This window comes from Onychomys torridus, chromosome 9 (genome assembly GCF_903995425.1).
Source record: "Onychomys torridus chromosome 9, mOncTor1.1, whole genome shotgun sequence".
Taxonomy (NCBI): Eukaryota; Metazoa; Chordata; class Mammalia; order Rodentia; family Cricetidae; genus Onychomys; species Onychomys torridus.
This window is the reverse complement of record NC_050451.1, coordinates 112,215,166-112,234,602: the sequence shown is the minus strand read 5'-3', so window position 1 is coordinate 112,234,602 and position 19,437 is coordinate 112,215,166. Positions and strand designations below refer to the sequence as shown.

The following is a 19,437-nucleotide window of genomic DNA, read 5'->3' as shown; positions in this document are numbered from 1 at the left end:
CTCTGAGACTGGCATTCTCATAAGGCTGTAGTCCCTGCTGTCTGTTTCAAGAAACTTGAATGTTCTTGACATGTCAGGGAGAAAAGAGAATGATAGCTGCATAGAGGCACACTCTTCACATGTCCCAAAGAAATTTTTTATTTATTTTATTTGTTATCATTCTGCCATTCAGATTTATTATTCCTCTGCAGTTTTCTAATCCACTGGAAGAAAATCAGCTTTGATTTGGCACAATTTCTTTTCTGATACTGGTGACAGTAAAATAGATTAACAGAAGAGAATGGGACAAAGTCATGAGGGTAGTAGAAGATATGTGAAAAGGCTCTAGACTATTAGTAAGATCAAAATGTAGAGAATAAATGCCTGTCAGTACCTAGCCCTTATCAATATATCTACAATGCAGCCCCTACACCTAAGGCACAGGGAACACTGCTGGTGAGCGGGAGGAAGACTATGAGAGCCAAATGACCAGAACTTATGATGCTTGATAGTGTCTTCCAGCCTTGAAAGGGAAGCTGTACTCATGAAATCTTAGTAAATACAGTTGTGAAAACAAGACCTACATAGAAATAACACCAGTTGACATCCAATGTTGGGCAGGGAAATTCTACCATGTTTCACTACTACATGAAGAACTATAAGCAGTCAATGGCCACTAGGAGCTGGAGAGTAGATTTTCTCCAACTTTAAGACCCCAATAAATTATTCAATCCCACATATAAAGTCTCTGTGTATGCATGTGTGTATATATTATATAATGCAAACACATTTGTCTATATGCAGCAGTAATAATTAGAGAAGAGGATATCATGAATTTGAACATGAATGGGGGCATGGAAGGAATTGAATATGAGAAAGGAATGATAGGAAATTCTCAAAAATGAAAAATCTCTTGATAGTCCTTCTCTTTAAAAATCTATATAATAAAAAAAATACATAAGGAACACTCCTAATGAAAAAAAAAATCTAAGTACGCTGTGTAACAAAGTATGTGATAATTGTAGAGTAGGCAATCAAGCCAACAGTAAACTTGTCACAGGGACATGGAAGCCTAACTCTACTTACTATTATATAGACTGCAAGAGTGTGAACCAATCATATTATCCTCCTTTAGTTTCTTTATATAGAAGGTAGAAACACATAATTCTCATGCTTTCCTTAAAGATAAGTTCTTCACCACAGTGAAGGGCATGTATTTCTAAGCACAAATGTGTCTTGACTCAATCTTCTGCTTATTTTGAGTATTTATCATATCAATAGTATTTGTAAATAGCATTCATTTACTAAATAGTACCCAACCCAAAAGAATGATTTGTCCAATCCCTCAGATGAGCGATCACATAGAAGCAGCTGTCCCTGGCCCCCAAGGAGAATACAAAAGAAATTATGCAGTTAGAACATGTTGTTCACCAGGGGAAAAGGGAGGAGAGGTAGTGTCATAGCTTTGTGGGCCACTGGACATGGCTCCCTTCAAATTCTTGCTAACTAAGCCATAACACATACTTGAGCTAGACTTGGTGAACAAAACACTCAGATTAGAAAGCAAAGTGAATGCAGAACTGATGCAAAGTTATATTACAGAACTTCAAGAGAGAATTAGAGCTGGCCAGAACCCCCCAGGAATGTTTGATGACTGCATGAATTTTAAAACCTTCACTGATGCAAATGCAGTGTGTCAAACTCTTCTTTTGTTTGCACCTTAAAATGGAATATAGCTCTCACTTTTCTTCTTTGTCATTAATGAGGCTTGTGCATTGGGAACCTATTTAATATCGTTGTTAATGACTTCATTTTAATGTGTTCATTTGTAATTAAGCCAGTTTCCTTACATAGACCTCTAAGCCTGCTTGTTATAGTAAAAGTGTCATGCAACTATTTCAAATATGGCAGCTTTCTCCACAGCTCTTTCCTCTCATCTCTATCTTTGTATCTGTTTCTCTCCTCTTTTCCCTTCTTTTCAGTAGTTCTTGTAGAACTGTTGAGCAGTTGGCATGATATCTGCTGAGCAATGACAACTGAGATATTTTTTCAATACATTTCCATTGCTGATTAACAATTAATAAAGCATAAATTCCTGTGGTAACATATACAGTATGCTTTGCAAAGACAGGGCCACAAGCGTCATCTTCACTTTTATAGGGTATACTTGCTAAATATTTTGCTTATGTGAAACAATCCCTTGGATACAACTCTAAAAGCTAATAAATGACAAAATGGTAGTAGAGATGCCTATAGTTTTTGTTTGGAAACCATTTTTTTCATCAAAAAATATTTTATTTTTTTCCTTTTAAAATGAACTTAACTGCTGGGCAGTGGTAGCTCATGACTTTAATCCCAGCACTCAGGTGGCAGAGGCAGGCGCATCTTTGTGAGTTCGAGGCCAGCCTGGGCTACAGAGTGAATTTCAGGAAAGGCTCAAAACTACACAGAGAAACCCTGTCTCAAAAAACAAAACAAAACAAAACAAACAAACAAAAAAAAAAAACAAAGAAAGAAAGAAAGAAATGAACTTAACATATTTGGAATAATTTTCTTTAATTGCCCTTAAGGGATTTTCTTGTTTAAAAATTTTTATTAATAATTTACTTCTTATATGTTATTATTGTTATTGTCTTTTCCTTACTATTTTGAATTTTAAAGGCAATTTATTTTAAATAAGGAATAATGTCTAGGATTGTTTTATTTCAGAATTCAGTATTTAGTGATTAAACACTCTGGCACCAGATATAATATATAATACTTCAGTTGTTATAATAAAGAAAATATTTGTGAAGTTAACCTGCAGACAGTTTAGCAGCATCTGAACAATCATAAATGATGGAATCTGCTGGCAATTGAATGTGGTCTGTCCAGGGAATTCTATCATAGAGCACTTCACAGTAGCGCAGCATTATTGCCCTAACCTGCAGTGATTCCCATTCTCTAACATTGCAACAAATTGAAACTTTGGGGCAATGAATGGAACTCAAATAGATCAAGCACTCATGATTTTCTTAAGAACATACAATTCTATTGAATAACAGGGTAACTGGTTAACAACAACATATTGCATTATTGAAGAATGCTATGAGGGTAACTATCAAATGTCTTCATTGCAATAGTAATGACTATATATGAGGTAATATATATGTTAATTGCCTAGATTAGTCATTTTGCAATGTTCATATTCTTCAATATATCTTTTCCTATAAGTACAATTAATTTCATCTGTCAATTAAAACATTTTACTCAAAGAATGAATATTTTTTTAAAGCCATAAAAATGTGAAGCACAAAAATTAAGGTATAATATAAGAATATATTGTCCAATGATATATGAAGATTGATTTCAAATATCCATTCTGAATATGGAGGATTCTAAAAATGGCAAAAGCAATCTGGAGCTGTCAATCATTCCATGCAGGTGCCATTTGGTAGCTCCATCCAGCTCTAGCAATCATTCAAAAAGCTAAAGTAGCACAAAGGATAAACAATACACAAACAAACCCAAAACCTTTCTAGAGGTAGCTGTGATATAATAAAGAAAAGACATTGATTCCATCATCTTTTAAATAAACATCAATTTGATTTCAGAAGACCAAGGGAGTTTGAGAAAGCCCATATACTGAGGGAGTGGTAAGAAATGGGGCAGAGCTGATATCAATAATAGTAAAAGACTATTCCAAAGAGTATTGGTGTTACTTTGGAACCTGGAAACTATTAATGTTCATGGGGTGGAATGGTGAACTATAACTTAGAGAATCTACTCTCTCATATTGTAGCTGGAGAATTAGAAGTAGGAAGGGTATGTAAACAGCAAGAGCCATAGAAGGCCAATTAAAAGATTTGCCCATAATACATCAAGACTAGAATTCTGAAAAATATTTGTCTTAAAAGTCAGAGAATCAATACTCCAGGCTCCATAGTACATGAGGTATAGGTCATATCTGCACATCCCCTACTATGGTATATATGAAGCTTTATAAGTAAACAAATGGTCAATGCTGTGTTCTAATGAAATGTTATTAAAATGAACACTAGAGAAGACTTAAGCTGAAAATTATAGTTTTCCAAGTCATGACTTAGTCTTTTAAATATCCATTGGAAATTTTAACTTAATTCCCACATGGAAAGTTGACAACCATTTTTATCATTGCATTATTCACAACAGCCAAAAGATAAAAGCCATCCAGGTAGCTGTCCAGTGTAGATGTAACCGGCTTGTTAAATAAGAAACACAGAACCAATTGCAGAGTTAAAAACCACGAGGTCAGAGCAAGAGCAGAAAACCTTATGCTTTACTGCTTCTGCTGTTCTTCTACGCTGCAAGAGAGCTACCTCTGTGTGTCCTATCCTTTTTACAGATTTTCTGTTCTGTTTTCTCATTGGTTGTAAACCCAGCCACATGACCTCCTCGTCACTGCCTGTTTATACAGACCTCCAGGTCTTCTATGGTTGGTACTGAGATTAAAGGCATGTGTCTGCCATGCTGGCTGTGTCCTTGAACACAGAGAGATCTACCTAGCTCTGCCTCCCAAGTGCTGGGATTAAAGGCGTGCACCACTACCACCCAGTTTCTGCTCTGGCTTGCTCTGACCTCAAGGCAACTTTATTAACATATAAATAAAATCACATTTCAATACAAATAAAATATCACTATAGTGCTGTGTTGAGCAGCAACCCTGACTGGGAGCACCCATATCCCTTGGACCAATTTAAATGTTCCTGAAGCTTGCTAAATGACTCCTTTGGAGGGTGAAGGCTCTTAATGCCATGAACCACTGTTCTGCATACATCTTTCTGCACCATAATGTTCTGAATTTTTACCCTAAAAGAGTTCAAAGTCTTCTGGGTTAGAACAGGCATATATGGTCAAGTTCAGAGAAGGAGGGTATTGCACCAAGAGTCTAGTCCACAGACACCCTGAAGAAATAGATAACAGAATGATTTTACAAGGGTTGACTTTCCTCTAAAACAGCTATTGTCAACCTGTGGGTCATGACCCCTTTGGAGGGAATTGAATGGCTCTTTCACAGGGCTTGCATATCAGATAACTTGCATATCAGATATTTACATTAGAATTTATAACAGTAGCAAAATTACAGTTATGAAGTAGCAGTGAAATAATTTTATGGTTGGGGTCACCACAACAGGAGGAACTATACTTAAGGGTCACAGCATTAGGAAGGTTGAGAACTATTACTCTGAAATGTCTAGATTCAAGATTTCAATGCAGCTCTTGCTAGCTGCCATTTATTGGCCCAATATTACTGTCCTATGCCTCAGTTTTTCTTTCTGTAAAATGAGAATAATAACACCTACTGAGCACAATGTAAATGCCATAACTAGGCCCTCTTGGTGTGCAGGATAATAGTGGTGAGGGGGTAGCATTTTATTTTGAGTCCACTCCCTGATTTTCATTAGCTCTGCAGAATATCTTCCTTAATGTTTGCCCTGAGGTTTTGAGCTTATGTTCTGGGCCTCATTAAGTATGGAAGAGCTCTTTTATGAGGTTGTTTCCTAGATGAGATTTAAAAAAATAACACCGTACCTGGTTGTACACGGGTAACCTAAACTCTTGGGTTTTGTCTGTTCTGGAAGGGTCCTAGAAACACGTCTTCACTTAGGGAGGGGGCCTTGAGAGTGAATAGCTTGTGTACCATCCTTACAAAGAAGAAGGCTGATATCGGGACAGGGATGGTCTGCCCAGAACTACATCCAAGGAAACAAGGGCTGAGGCCTTCAGTCTTTCACCCACAGCTTAGAGTGTTTCTGAAACTGCATATCAGCCTTCTCCTGGAGAGACACTTTTGTAGATGCATGAGATACGTGTGAGTTTTTGGGTGACTGGACATTTGACAATTTATCTACTATTTTCTAAATACTGGAAACAATCAAAAAAGCAATGCATCTTAAGTTATAAATATAACCTATTAACAATATTTGGCATTCTAACAGCCATATTGACATTTTTCTAAAATTTGCTTCTCCAGGATAGTTGTGTATATTACTGGTGTCTGCTGTATTTAAGGTAATAAAGAACAGGCATTTCTTGAGACCTGAAGCAGGCTTTTTCTTTTTCATTTTAATAACTAGAGTAACAGTGGCCACTACTGTCAAGTCAGATAATTGCACCACACTCCTCTTGCTGCTCTTTGTAGTGGGAACATTCACCTTCACCTGGAACCATTTTCTGATATTTTAAGATATCCGTTTATCTGAATGAATACTACTGTTGATTAAATCAGTACTCATTTTCTATTAGCCATAAATCTATTTGTTATTTATGAATAAACAATGTTTCTCTAGAAACCAATAATATAATATATTAATCATTTATATTACAAAATAATTGAGGTTTAAAATATTAAAAGCATAGAAAATATAGTCTTATACAGGTACATTTTTTAATTAGTAATATCATGTAAAAATTAATGATTAATGTAGAGTGTTATAACTGGTAGTTTTTATCATTTCAAATATTAATCTGCCAACATTTCCCTAGATTTATTGTTCTAAAAACATTCATCATAGGTTTGAGAGAGGAAGAATAGACTACTAGAATAGGGTTAGGATTTTTTCCCTGGATTTATTCAAAATATTTGAGAACATTTTAATTTATTAGAACAAAGAAGCACATTTCTGTAATCTAATAATTTATTATTTTATATTGGCATTTGGACAGAAGCCTAACTAGAAATGTCTTCTCCAGGATTTCTTATGCCTTAGGAAAGACTGCTGTTTTTCAGTGCCAAAAGCAGGCAGCAGAGGGCCCTGCAAATTTAACTGTACAGAGACTTGCTAAAACTGAGAATAGTTTTCTTTAAACGTTTTGTGATCTCTCCTTAAAGTCTGTACTTGTGAATGGCAAAGGCTAGAGTTCCCCTGAAATGAAAAAGAAATAAAGAAAGCTACATGGGTGAGACTGTCTTATTATGTGGGTATACTTTTGAGAAATCCACATGTAGGGATTTATTTCAATTATAGATTTCTAGCTAGAAAAGTCAAGAACTTGTGTGGCATTCCAGGCTTGATTAGCTTTAATACCGGGTAATTACAGCTCTAGCCATGAGCATCCACTGTAAGCAAAGTCTTTGCATACTGATGAAGGTGGTAAATATATGGAAAAGCCTTGGCAGTCTGATCACTTTGCTCTTGTGATCTGACAAATGTTCGTCCTTCCTTCCTTCTTTCCTTCCTTCCTTCCTCCTTCCTTCCTTCCTTCCTTCCTTCCTCCCTCCCTCCCTCCCTCCCTCCCTCCCTTCCTCCCTTCTTTCCTTCCTTCCTCCCTTCCTGTCAATGTAACCATCTTGTTAAATAAGAAACACAGAGCCAATTGCAAAGTTAAAAGCCAAGAGGTCAGAGCAATAGTTAATAGCTATAAATCTTACCCTTCACTGCCGCTCCTGTTCTTCCCTCAGCAAGAGAAAATCTTCACAGCAATTTATCCCCACCATTTGTCTCACCAAACTTTTCCAAACTGACCTTTGCAGAGGCTTTCTTGTAACACAATGGTCCTGGCAATTCTTCTCTGAACAAGTAGCAGTAAACTCTTCATCCCACGTAGCAGCATCACTGCAGTCACCAACACAATGAGAAGGAGCCTGCAACTCAGAGCAGCAGTCACTGCCTCCATGGTCCCACTGCTACTGTTTGTGTCTAGGCTCTGGCGGAAGCTTCTCCTTAGCAAGCCTCCTAGATTGCCAGCCTCAACTCAGGATTCTCCTGCCTCTGCCTTCTTCAGTAAATCCTACCAGCATGTGCCACCACAACTGGCTAGCCAAGTGTAGCTCAGGTCTGAGCTGGGGCTCACAAGGCCATAGGCCAGCAGCTTTTTCATGAATTTGTACCACGAACGTTGGGCACCAAATGTAGCAGGAATCTTAACAGGTCTTATTAATAAAATCAAACCTGAGGTCAGTTATTGGGGTGAGTGCTGGAAGATCAGAGAGACAGAACACGCCACAGCTTCCTCACCTTGGCAGTTCCTCAGCTGATTATGTTTCCTCTCACTGGAAGCTTCTGAATCCTCATTCAGAGTGAATCTCAGCTGAACTGTGCTGCTCCAAAGCCTAAAAGCTTAACAAGCCAAATGCTTCTAGTTTCTGGTCTTCATGCCTTATATATCTTTCTACTTTCTGCCATCACTCCCTGTGATTAAAGGTGTGTGTCACCGTGCTTGGCTGTTTCTAATGTGGCCTTGAACTCAGAGATCCAGAGGTATTTCTGTCTCTGGAATGCTAGGATTAAAGGTGTGTGCTACCACTGCCTATCCTCATGTTTAATATTGTGGCCATCCTGTTCTCTGACCCCAGATAAGTTTATTAGCCTGCACAATATTTTGGGAAACACAATACCAATACCATCACACCTTCCTTCCTTCCTTTCTTCCTTCCTTCCTTTCTTCCTTCCTTCTTTCCTTCCTTTCTTTCTTTCTTTCTTTCTTTCTTTCTTTCTTTCTTTCTTTCTTTCTTTCTTATTTAAAGATCTGGAGCTGTAGGGTCCATGAGGATTTTATCTGTCCTTAACATTTCCTGTTTCCAGTCTCTGCTATCCAGTACTCCCTACATACACATTTCATTTGCAGGATTTCTTATGTCCTTACTTTTTCTTTTAACAAATGTTTATAAAATTTTACTGGGTGCCAAATGATATGGCTTCTACTCCTATGGATTTTGCTATCTAATAAGGGGAGATAAATCACTAGATATATAAAGACAAAAATCAAGAAAGAATGCCATGTGGAGAAAAGGTCTGAGTAGACAAAGCATATCTGAAATGTTCAAGGCAATTACTTTAGATTGACAGTTGCTTTAGATTGGCTTGGCAGGGAATGCCTCTCTGAAGAGGTGGACTTGGAGGAGGAACCTGAATGACAGAAAACAGTCAGCCCTGTGAGTATGATAATAGTTACAAGGAAATTTTTACAAAATTGCTTCAGGATTGCACAGGCATTTCATGCCTGAAGAATGGAAAGTAGGCCACTCTGCCTCCCTATGCTGTTTCCTGTAGCACAAATCTTAAAATCTTATTAATAAAATCAAACCTGAGGCCATTTATTGGGGTGAATGCTGGAAGATCAGAGAAGCAGAGCAAGCCACAGCCACCTCACCTTGTCAGTTCCTCAGCTAATCCCATTTCCTCAGACTTGAAGCCTCTGAGTCCTCATCTGAATCTCAGCTAAACTGCTGTTCAAAAGCCTAAATGCTTAACCAACTATAGTTCCTCGTCCTCACACCTTAAATACCTTTCTGCTTCCTGCCATCACTTCCTGGGATTAAAGGCTCTTGTTACCATGTTTGGTGTTTCCAGTGTGGCTTTGAACTCACAGAAATCCAGACATATCTCTGTCTCTGGAATGCTAGGATTAAAGGCATGTGTGCCACTATTTTCTGGCCTATATATCTAGTAGCTATTCTGTTCTCTGACCCCAGATAAGTTTATTAGGGTACATAATATTTTGGAGAACACAATATTACCACAGTTTCCATTTCACCTTGAAAAGGAAAGGTGAGCTAGAGGATGTTTTTCTCCTCTGTCTCCTACTGGAAAATCATGGCTACACTGAGCACTTCTTCCCACCTTTTCGTTCCTTCACTACTGCCTTTCAGATGTTTCCAGAGGAAGAGTTAACCTTGTTCAGAAGACTGGCCAATTGCCCTTTAAAAATCTTCCCCTACATTTTACCCTATCAAAGCCTGTCTATTTAGAAACTACATGGATTAGTTTCTCACTAGGCACCTGAGGTATATGTGTGCCTCCCATTTGAAGGACTTTCATGGAGGTGACTCAAGTTGTCTGCTTTGCAGGTATACTGATTGACCAAGGCTTCTTTGCTAAGTTGAAGAATAATAAGCAAAAATGTCGACACATTCTGGAGTTATATAAATGACCTTGTTCTACCTGCAGTACTAATTCCTCTGTACAATTCCATTTTTACCTGCAAGACAATTTTCTCACCTATTCCCTTGGATTACTTGATTCTTTCACTTGCATTTACCCAACTTCTTTCTGGAGCATGTCTTTTATCATAAGAGGAGTATTTTATTTGACTCCCCATTTTTGTTTATAAAAAGATAGACAAAACACAAATAATGAAGCTAGGTCCATTATATCCTCTACATAGCAGTGCTGCTTTCCATGGGAAATGCTATTATACAAAGCAGATCAGCATTTCCATCCTGTGAACAGAGGACAGGAAGAAGAGGGAAGCCTGTATGATTCCATGATTACAAGGCTTAGTGTTCAAGATGCAAAGCAAACCATGCTCAAGGGTACATCTCAGAGTTCTGACTTAACCAGGGGCCTTCCTGTCTAATTACAACTTCATCTCTCAAGCTGACTCAAGATAGGAGTTGTGTTTATCATCAGGGATAAAGGGTCTGCTTTGACTGCTAGGACCAAGGATATTCAGGCAAAAAATAAGTAGGGACTATAAATGTTACAGCTCACCAAAGCCATTTCTAATCATCATATAGATGATTGTGTGTAATGGTACTGTTGATACATTTAAGTCAATTTCCAGGAGGCCTAAAGAAAGCCTGCAACTAATAAATAGGGACAAAGAGGCTTAACCTAGAACACATATACAACCCACAGAGGTAGAACATAAGAAGAGATACAGAGCAAAAGAAAACCTGAAATATTTTATTCATTCATCACACATTTTCCCAACTGCATCTTCAAGCAGTGTGCTTGCTCCAAGGTAGGGCCTCTCTAGCTTGGTTCTCTGTTTTGAGTTAGATATTTTTATTTAATTATTTTTTTGTAGAAGGCCTGTATAATGTATGTATAATGTTTAGTGGCATCTCAGGCCTCTGTATACTAGATGCTAGTAGCACCCATCCACCCTCTGCTCCCATTTCTGATAACAAATCAGTCTCCAGGCATTGCCAAAGTTCCTCATAGGATCCAGATCATTGCACTGGAGAAATGCTGCTTGTGCTGAAGGTGTTTTTACTTTATCTTAAAGAATCAGACTGATTATTTGTGTCTTCTCAGTTCCATTGACAGATTCACAGAAGATTTAGGAGAAAAAAAAAGATGCTATTTAATATGCTTATTAGGTTACATAATAAAAGATAAAGACAATATAATAGTGAGTGAGATAAAAACATCAGACAGGCTGAGGGTAGCAATTGCATCTAAAGAAGACACTTGGTTTTGGCACTTCAAGGGGATCAGTTTTAAAAGAAAATGAATTGCCTGTTCTTATTACTTGAGTAATGCTTAAATAACATTATATTTTTTTTTCTTTCTCTGTTCAATGGAGAGAAGCCAGGGCTTTGTGCAAGTTAGGCAAACTCTACCACTGAGCTGCTTGCCTAGACCTGAATACCAGTTTTACAAGATTGAAAGTTTTTCTTTGACCTAGATTTTTATCAGGACAACTGTGGCACCATGGTGTTTTAATAGCAATTTTCATTAGTAATAAAATTAATATTCTTCCTCTATTCATTTCTACTCAGAACCCAAGAGATAAAAGCAGGTGAAATAATTATAAATACTAATTTCATGAAGATGCTTTTGTCAGATATTCATTTTAATTACATTTACCAGTATGAGCAGAAGAGAAACCATATATATGTATGGCCTTTCTCTCTGCAGCTGTGTAATTCTTTCTTGTATCATGACCAAATGATACTCTCTGCTTGCAAATGGTATCTACTTCTTATTTACAAATGAGTTCAATCACTAAGACTACACTGTGAAGTTTTTAGTAGAAGCTTGAAGAGTCGACTCTGGTTTACCCACCAGTATCCACATAGTAGGATGCTGTGGGGAGAATCCTTCAGGGAATTTGGCCTCAATGGCTTCTTTTATGAGTTCCTATAGGAAGAAATGGCATACCTAAACAGTGTTTCAAGTATGAAGTCAGGATTTTTTTTTTAAAATAACATTGCTTTAGAACAAAGACAAGTTCATTTTCAAATAATACATTAGTTTAGTCAGTTTGCTTTAATAAAATATAAAAAACTGAGAAACTTAAGCAACAGAAATCAATTTTCTCAAAAGTTTAGTGTCTAGAAGTCCAAGATCAAGGTATTGTTAGGGATGGGTTCTTTGAAGACTCCTTGGCTTATGGGTGGCTGTTGTCGTCTTTTCTTTCCATGTGGTCTCCTTTATATGGAAACATTTCTAATATCTCTCTTGTGTCTTGATTTCTCCTGATCTAGATACCAGTCAGATTAGGTTAGGGCCATCAAAACAGCCTCATTTTAACTTACCCTGATTCCAGCCAGAACATATTCTGAGGTAATAGAGGTAGGAGGTCAACATATAAATTTAAAAAGATTTGAAGGAGAACATAATTCAGCCTGCAGGATTCAATAAGTAGCCTGAATGCTAATGACAATACCAGAGGAACTCTGCTAACAGTTATTACTTCAAGTAGGCCCCATTAATCCAAACAAGATAATGGCTATAGAGACGGAATGCTATTCATATTGACAGTGTATTTGACTAGTTCTTAAATGCCTTTCATGGCTGGGCAGGCATTTTAGTGTGGTGACAGAATTACAGTGCCACCTGTTTATGCCCATTTCACAGAGATTTGAATTCCATAAAACACAAGACTCCATTCTGCTTGTGTTTCAGGCACTCCCTTCAATCTGACATCTTTGGAATGATTTGCTCCTATATATTCTATATAGTTTTCTTTCTGTAAAAAAGTATCTGTAGAAAGATAGGTAGATAGATAGATAGATAGATACATACATACATACATACATACATACATAGATCCTGGAAGGTAAATTGGGGCTTTGTGACCTCTGTTTTACTGTTACTCTCTGTCATTCATATAATCTTTCATCTTCTTCTAACAGTTATTTATATTTATAGCACATGCAAAGGTAACAATGAAGTAGCTTACCTTGCTCTGGAAAGCTGGAGAAACAAGACAGGGGGGGGGCTATCAATAGCATACTGAGCTCCTAGAGTATTTCAGGTTTTGACTTACAAAGCAGCCTCCCTCTCCATTCTTAAAATTTTGGATAAGACACTAATAAAAATGTTTTATCCCATGATCTCCACAAACTTTTTAATATCCCTGGAGTACCAATACTTTGAAATGTATAATCACCCATATCTCAGAGATAGAGGGTTTATAACTAACTTTAGTCTTGGAGTTTGTGGGTTAGGCTTTTAGAGTCCTGGAGATTAGCAACAGTGTTTGATTACTCAATCAAACTCAAGTCTACTCATGAGGTATCTGAAAGATCTGTTGTGAAATTCTTTTCATTCCTTCAGCACATTGATTCCTAAAGCTTTCATGGTTTGAGCACTAAGAAGCATTTCAATCAGGCCTCAGCTGGTCTCAGATATCATGACCTTATAGTATGTTCATTTCCCTTATCTTGGAAACAGAAGGAAGAATTTCTTTTGCTTGAGGCGTGGTCTCAAAGATTAAATGAGATGTTACATGCTGGAAGACTACTTCTATGACAGACACTCAGTAGATTGTAGATTATGTATATGTTTGAGGTCTGAAACTACCACTGTCAATGTTCTCTTCCTTGGTAATCTGCAACAGGAACATTGATAATTCCTCTTCTGAAATTCATACTATATTTACAAATATCTTGGTAAAAATTAAAGACATCTTACCTGAACAGGAAAAGCTACAACACACTGAACACATCCTTAGATTAATTGGTCATAGCAGCTGCACAACTACTTAGAACAGTGGTTCTCAACCTGTGGGTCATGACCATTTTAGAAAACTTCTATCTCCAAATATATTCACATTACAATTCATAACAGTAGCAAAATTAAAGTCATGAAGTAGCAACAAAAATAATTTTATGGTTGGAGGTCACAATAACATGAGGAATAGTATTGAAGAGTTGTAGCATTAGTAAGGTTGAGAACCACTGACTTATGAGCTTTGTGGAGAAAGGATACAGTTTTCTGGGTTAATAGGACACTTCTGTGTGTTTTGTTCTGTTGTGTATGTGCATGTTAGAATTGAGTGTGGGTCAGTTAAAGAATGCATATCAAAAGGCACCCAGGTGGACTGTTGGTAGAACAGGAGCCTTGGTTGGCTGGTGAGCATTACTCAGTGGGTGACTGGGGACCAAGACCTTCTGTTTCAGATGTGTCCCTAAAGGTGCTTCTCATCAGCTCACGTGTAACTGTTTTAACTCATATTTACGAACTGATGTTCTGCTTTGATTATTTCAACTTTGATGTGAAATATTTTATTAAATATACTCTTGTGAACAGCTCCCTTCTTTTATCTTTTACTTGATGTGCTGTAGCTATAGCTTCATAATCTCGATTTGGATTTTTGTGAACATAAAAGGCTAGATAAGAAGAGTAAGTTCTAGAAGTCAGCAGTCCACAATTATGCATAGGGGTAATAATACTATACTGTTCACTTGAAAATATACTTTAAAAGGGCCTCATATTAAATGTTCTTTACTTGAACAATAAAGTCTTTTTTAAAGCTATCAAAATGAATTAAAAAAAAAAAAAAAAACAAGCAACCTGAACCAAACTTCCTTTCTCATATGTCCAAGCACAGAGCTATTAATGGCAGGACATTACATTCCGCTAGATTCCATCAGCTGTTAGAGTGGCTTTTATGCAGGTAATTGTGGTGCTTAAAGTGGACATTGACATTGTAACTTCCAAATCCTTTGCTGAAGCTGTGCACAAGATGACCAGGACATTTGAGTTAATGCTTTTGGCATGGTGTTTATTTGAGATCGCAATCTTCTTTCTTTTCATTATAATTATAATTTGTGGTATTAGATCCATTAAAGTAAAATGGAACTTGAGACATCAGTCTCAATTAGTTTATAGCAAATATGTATATCTTGTGATCATTATTCAGGTCAGCAAATACTATTTCCAACATCAAGAAACTTGCATCTTGCTGCTCTCTGATTAGTACCCTCATCTCTGTGTATGGCTTTGTAACTGTTCAAATTAATTCTCATGAGGTGTATTCTTGGTATTTTATGTAACAGTGGTTTCTTTCTTTAAAAACAAATAGTACCACAACATATAGATATGCCATGCATTCACTGACTTATGGGTGTAGAGAGATGCCTGCAGCCGCACCTTAAAGAAGGCACTGGCTTCAGCCCTCTGCCCTCCCAACGGCGAGTGCTCGAAGTGGTAAACAAATCCTTATTTGGCTGTGGCTGGAATCGAGTGTTGCTTGTGTTTGCATGGACCAATGGACAGCGCCCACGTGGCTGCTCAGGGTTGGCAGCCCATGCCTACTTAAGGGCTGGGAGAGGCTCGCCTGGGGAGAGACATACAAGGTCCTGAATGAACTGCTTAAAGAAGAGCTCCGGTGTTGCGTCATCCTTGCTGGTTGAGGCGGGCACGACATATGGGCACACAGGTTATTTCATTCTTTTGTATTTTGAGGGACGCTGCCACTTGGAAAAGTGCCAGGGTGTCATAATAGCCACAGTTATCCACTACTTCAAGGTCTTTCATCTTGTGAATCTCTGGCTTGTTTAAAATCTACTTCTTGTTCTTAGTGATGACTCTGTAAGTTTGAAACTAACAAATACTTAAAATGTGTAGTTGTAACATTTCTTCAATCCCAGCAGGTCCCCACAGTCCCATGGCCTGCTTATAAAATAATCATTCAGAAGCTTATATTAATTATTACTATCGACTAGCTCTTACACTTAAATTAACCCATAATTCTTATCTATGTTTAGCCATGTGGCTTGGTACCTTTTCTCAGTTCTGCCTTGACATTTTGCTTCCTCTGTGTCTGGCTGGTGACTCCTGACTCAACCTTCCTCTTCCCATTAATTTTCTTTGTCTACTTATCCTACCTATACTTCCTGCCTGGCTACTGGCCAATCAGCATTTTCTTTATCAACAAATCAGAGCAATACACATTCACAGCATATAGAATGACATTCCACAGCACTTCCCCTTTTTTGTCTAATCAAAAATGAAGGTATTATCATTAACATAGTAAAATTACATATAACAAAACACTTATCAAACAATAATTACAGTTATAATATCTAGTCTATTTGTACTTAGCAAAATTAAAGGAAATATTCTATTTATCCTATATTTGTGAGTCTAAAGTTTCATATCATATCTAATTTATCTTTTATCATAGCCAAGGAAAATTACAACTATTTAGTCTTCAACTACATCAAAGACCTCAGAAGGATATAATATTACCTAAGTAAAAAGGAAATCATTGCAAGCACCTTCTAAAATTATGGAAATGACAGAGACAGCTGCCGGACTGGACAGTCATCCAAACTTCCTCTTCAATGTTGGGGCATCCATCTTCAGCTTATATGCCTAGAGTTTTTTTAGTCACCTTTCCGTGTGTCTTGTAGAATGTCTGATAGTCTCCTCTGCAAAGCAGAAACCTGAAGGACCATCTTGCCTTGCAAAGTTCAATGGTCACCTTCCTATGGGTCCTGCATGTCCAGTTGATACAACATTTTGTCAAGCAGGACAGGCAAGAACAGTTTCTTGCCCAACTGGCAATTTTTCCCAAGAAGAAGATAAACTCCATATGGAGTGTCTTTGATGTCCATCTTCCTCTTTGAAGTAAATTGGTGCTGCTAGGAGCAGATGTGTCTCGTTTTCCAGAAAAGTCTAAGTTCTTAAAACATTTTAAATTCATATTCTGTAGGTCTTTTGAAGTTTTTGAAGATTATATACCTAATTAAAATATATCTATGTATACCTAGAAAACTTAACTAACATGACTATAAGTTTGATTATCATAGATGAGTAATTATTAATCTGTATTTCTCAATTATTCACTACAATTTCAAATGAGTTGCACAAACTAAATACTCTAAATAAGAGTAGAAATATGCACACAGTATAACAAAATTAACTTTAAATTTGTATTGATAAACTAAAATCCATAGCAATGTAAAACATTTTTAAACAAGTTGTTGCCCTTTAAAAGCAGGTTCAATAATCCACCCTTTCATCCTATCATATCTATACTATCCCCTTTTCTTCTTTAGAAAGAGGTTGCATTTATAATCAACCCCTTTAAATAAAAATAAACATTCATAAACAATATTTTGGGAATTTGGGAGTTGTTTCTCATACTACTTTCCGTTGGATGAGGGCACTGGCAATCTTCTGGGGATCCTGAGAAAATTAAGAATTATGGTCAAGTCCTGAATGGAATAGTCTGTGTGGCTGCATTGTCTGAGCCAGTTGCCTTGAAGTTGATCTGGATGTTGGAACATCTGGAGACTTCTCAGGGGGTCTTCCTTGATCAAACCATATGAGCCTGGAAGCAATCCACAGGGTCTCATCTTCTGTGGAAACAAAAGCAGAACCTCTTTTCCAAAGCAACACAAATTAGACACAAATTTTGAAATCAAGATGCCTTTTAAAATATACATATTGATTTAACTCTGCAGCCTTCACAATCAAATGTCTTTCTGCAGTTAAAAGTCCCAAAGGCAACACAATCCATATTTTCTGTGTAATATCCATCTTTATGTGGCTTATTTTTTATATTACCTTTACTATCTCTTTAAAGACTTTATTTTTTAAAACTATTTCTTTATATAACTGTATATATTCATTTTCTTCTCTCTTCCAAGCTTAAATACATTTTTACACACACTGTAAACTATTTAAAGTCTTGTTTTATCTGAATCTGTCTTATTGTGAATCTATTGCTTTAAACTGCAGTGGTCAGCACTGAAGTGAAAGCCTTGGCTGCTGACTCCACCCACTTCAGCTTCTCAATATGGCCATGGTACATTTACTGCCAGTTCTGGGAGCCATGCATACCACCAACTTTTGGAAGCAATGGGTCTATGCCTCCATGAAAGCAACATGTAGTCCAGAAACCACTTTTTTGTCTGTACTAGCAAAAACTAAATCCACCATGCAGTGCACTGCATGGCTTGGAGAAATCTCTATGTAACTTGGCAGGAATCCATGACACTGTAGCTCCAACCTGCACACTTTGAACCCACCACAACCAGGGGACACATCACTGTACCTCAGCCTGCCATGAGCGACATTTAGTAGGAAGGTGATTTTAGCTACATTTATAATCTCTTCTTAAGTGCTCTCAGATTTTAAGTGGAAACTATTGCCACCATGTCTGGGTGCCATTTGTAGTTGTAAGTTTTCCCAGTCCTGCAGCTGCTCAGACCCAAATAGACACACAGAGGCTTATATTAATTACAAACTGTATGGCCTACTGGCTCAGGAATCTTGCTAGCTAGATCTTACATTTTAAATTAACCCATTTCTATAAATCTATACTTTGTCATGTGGCTTGTGGCTTACCGGTATCTTTGCATCTTGCTCCTCACAGCAGCAGCTAGCAGTGTCTCCTTCATTCTGCCTTTCCATTATTTCTGTTGATTAGAAAAGTTATCACTGGAGAACATTAGCAGAATTATATATGAGAATTTATATCTTTGTGTTCTGCTAATGAGTGTAAGCAAAAAGAGATTGTGAAATTAAAGTATGTCTCTTGTCCTGGAAGTATTTGTATACATTAATAAAAGATGAGAACGAGTCATGAGAAATGCATCATTAGGCAACTTTGTGATTTTGTAGAAATCATAGAAACTATGTACATCAGCCATATTGAACAGGTTCCTGACCTCACAGGGTCTTTTTATATAGTCAAGAGATGCAGTCCTCAAGAAATGTGGGACACTTAAGCCTGTTAAACAGGGAAGAGTGCTTTCCAGTAAACAATAAATAGAATAAACACATTAAAAATAAAGTATGCAAGCCTCATAAACCAGCACATACTGTTGGTCATTATTATCAAGCACTAAGTACTGTAGAGAGCTTCACTGCTGAACTGTTACTTGATTAGCATTGTACAAGGTTTTGTTCTATACAGTGAATGATGAACAACAGTCTTACTTTCAGTTTTGAATGAGTAAACTTATTAAGGATATACCAAGCTAAATTAAAAGAATACATAGCAAGAGATAACTGGGTGATAAACAGATTATAGAAAGATAGATAGATAAATACATAGATAGATAGATAGATAGATACATAGATAGATAGATAGATACATAGATAGATAGATAGATAGATAGATAGATAGATAGATAGATAGATAGATAGATAGATAGATAGATGTAGCAAAACACCAGAATATCAGGTACTAAAAGTATCCAGAAAAATTTTGATATGGGTAGCCCTTTTAAGGTAGCCAGATGGATTTCCTAATATAGTGTTCTCTCAGGTGAGGCTTCCAAGTAAAAGAACAAATAGCAACACATAGAGATGACATCAGCAAATCAGGGGCTCACAACATCCATAAGAAACCAACTAGGGAAGCTGAGGAATCAGTTGAAGTTTCTGATTGAACCTTTTCTCCATGGCTGAGTTTCCCTCAGCTGAACTTCTGGTTTCTCTTCCCTACTGTGGGCACTTTTCTACCATGGGTTAAACTATAATAATGTCTGTTGGAAATGACTGACCTTCTAGCTGTTTTCAAGGA

The 19,437-nt window shown here is 37.1% G+C and overlaps 1 protein-coding gene across 3 annotated transcripts in view; it reads left to right on the top strand.

Moving 5' to 3' along the window:
* Fgf14 (fibroblast growth factor 14) overlaps nt 1-19,437 on the top strand; it is a 691,414-nt gene that overhangs the window by 394,597 nt on the left and 277,380 nt on the right. The window lies entirely within an intron of this gene.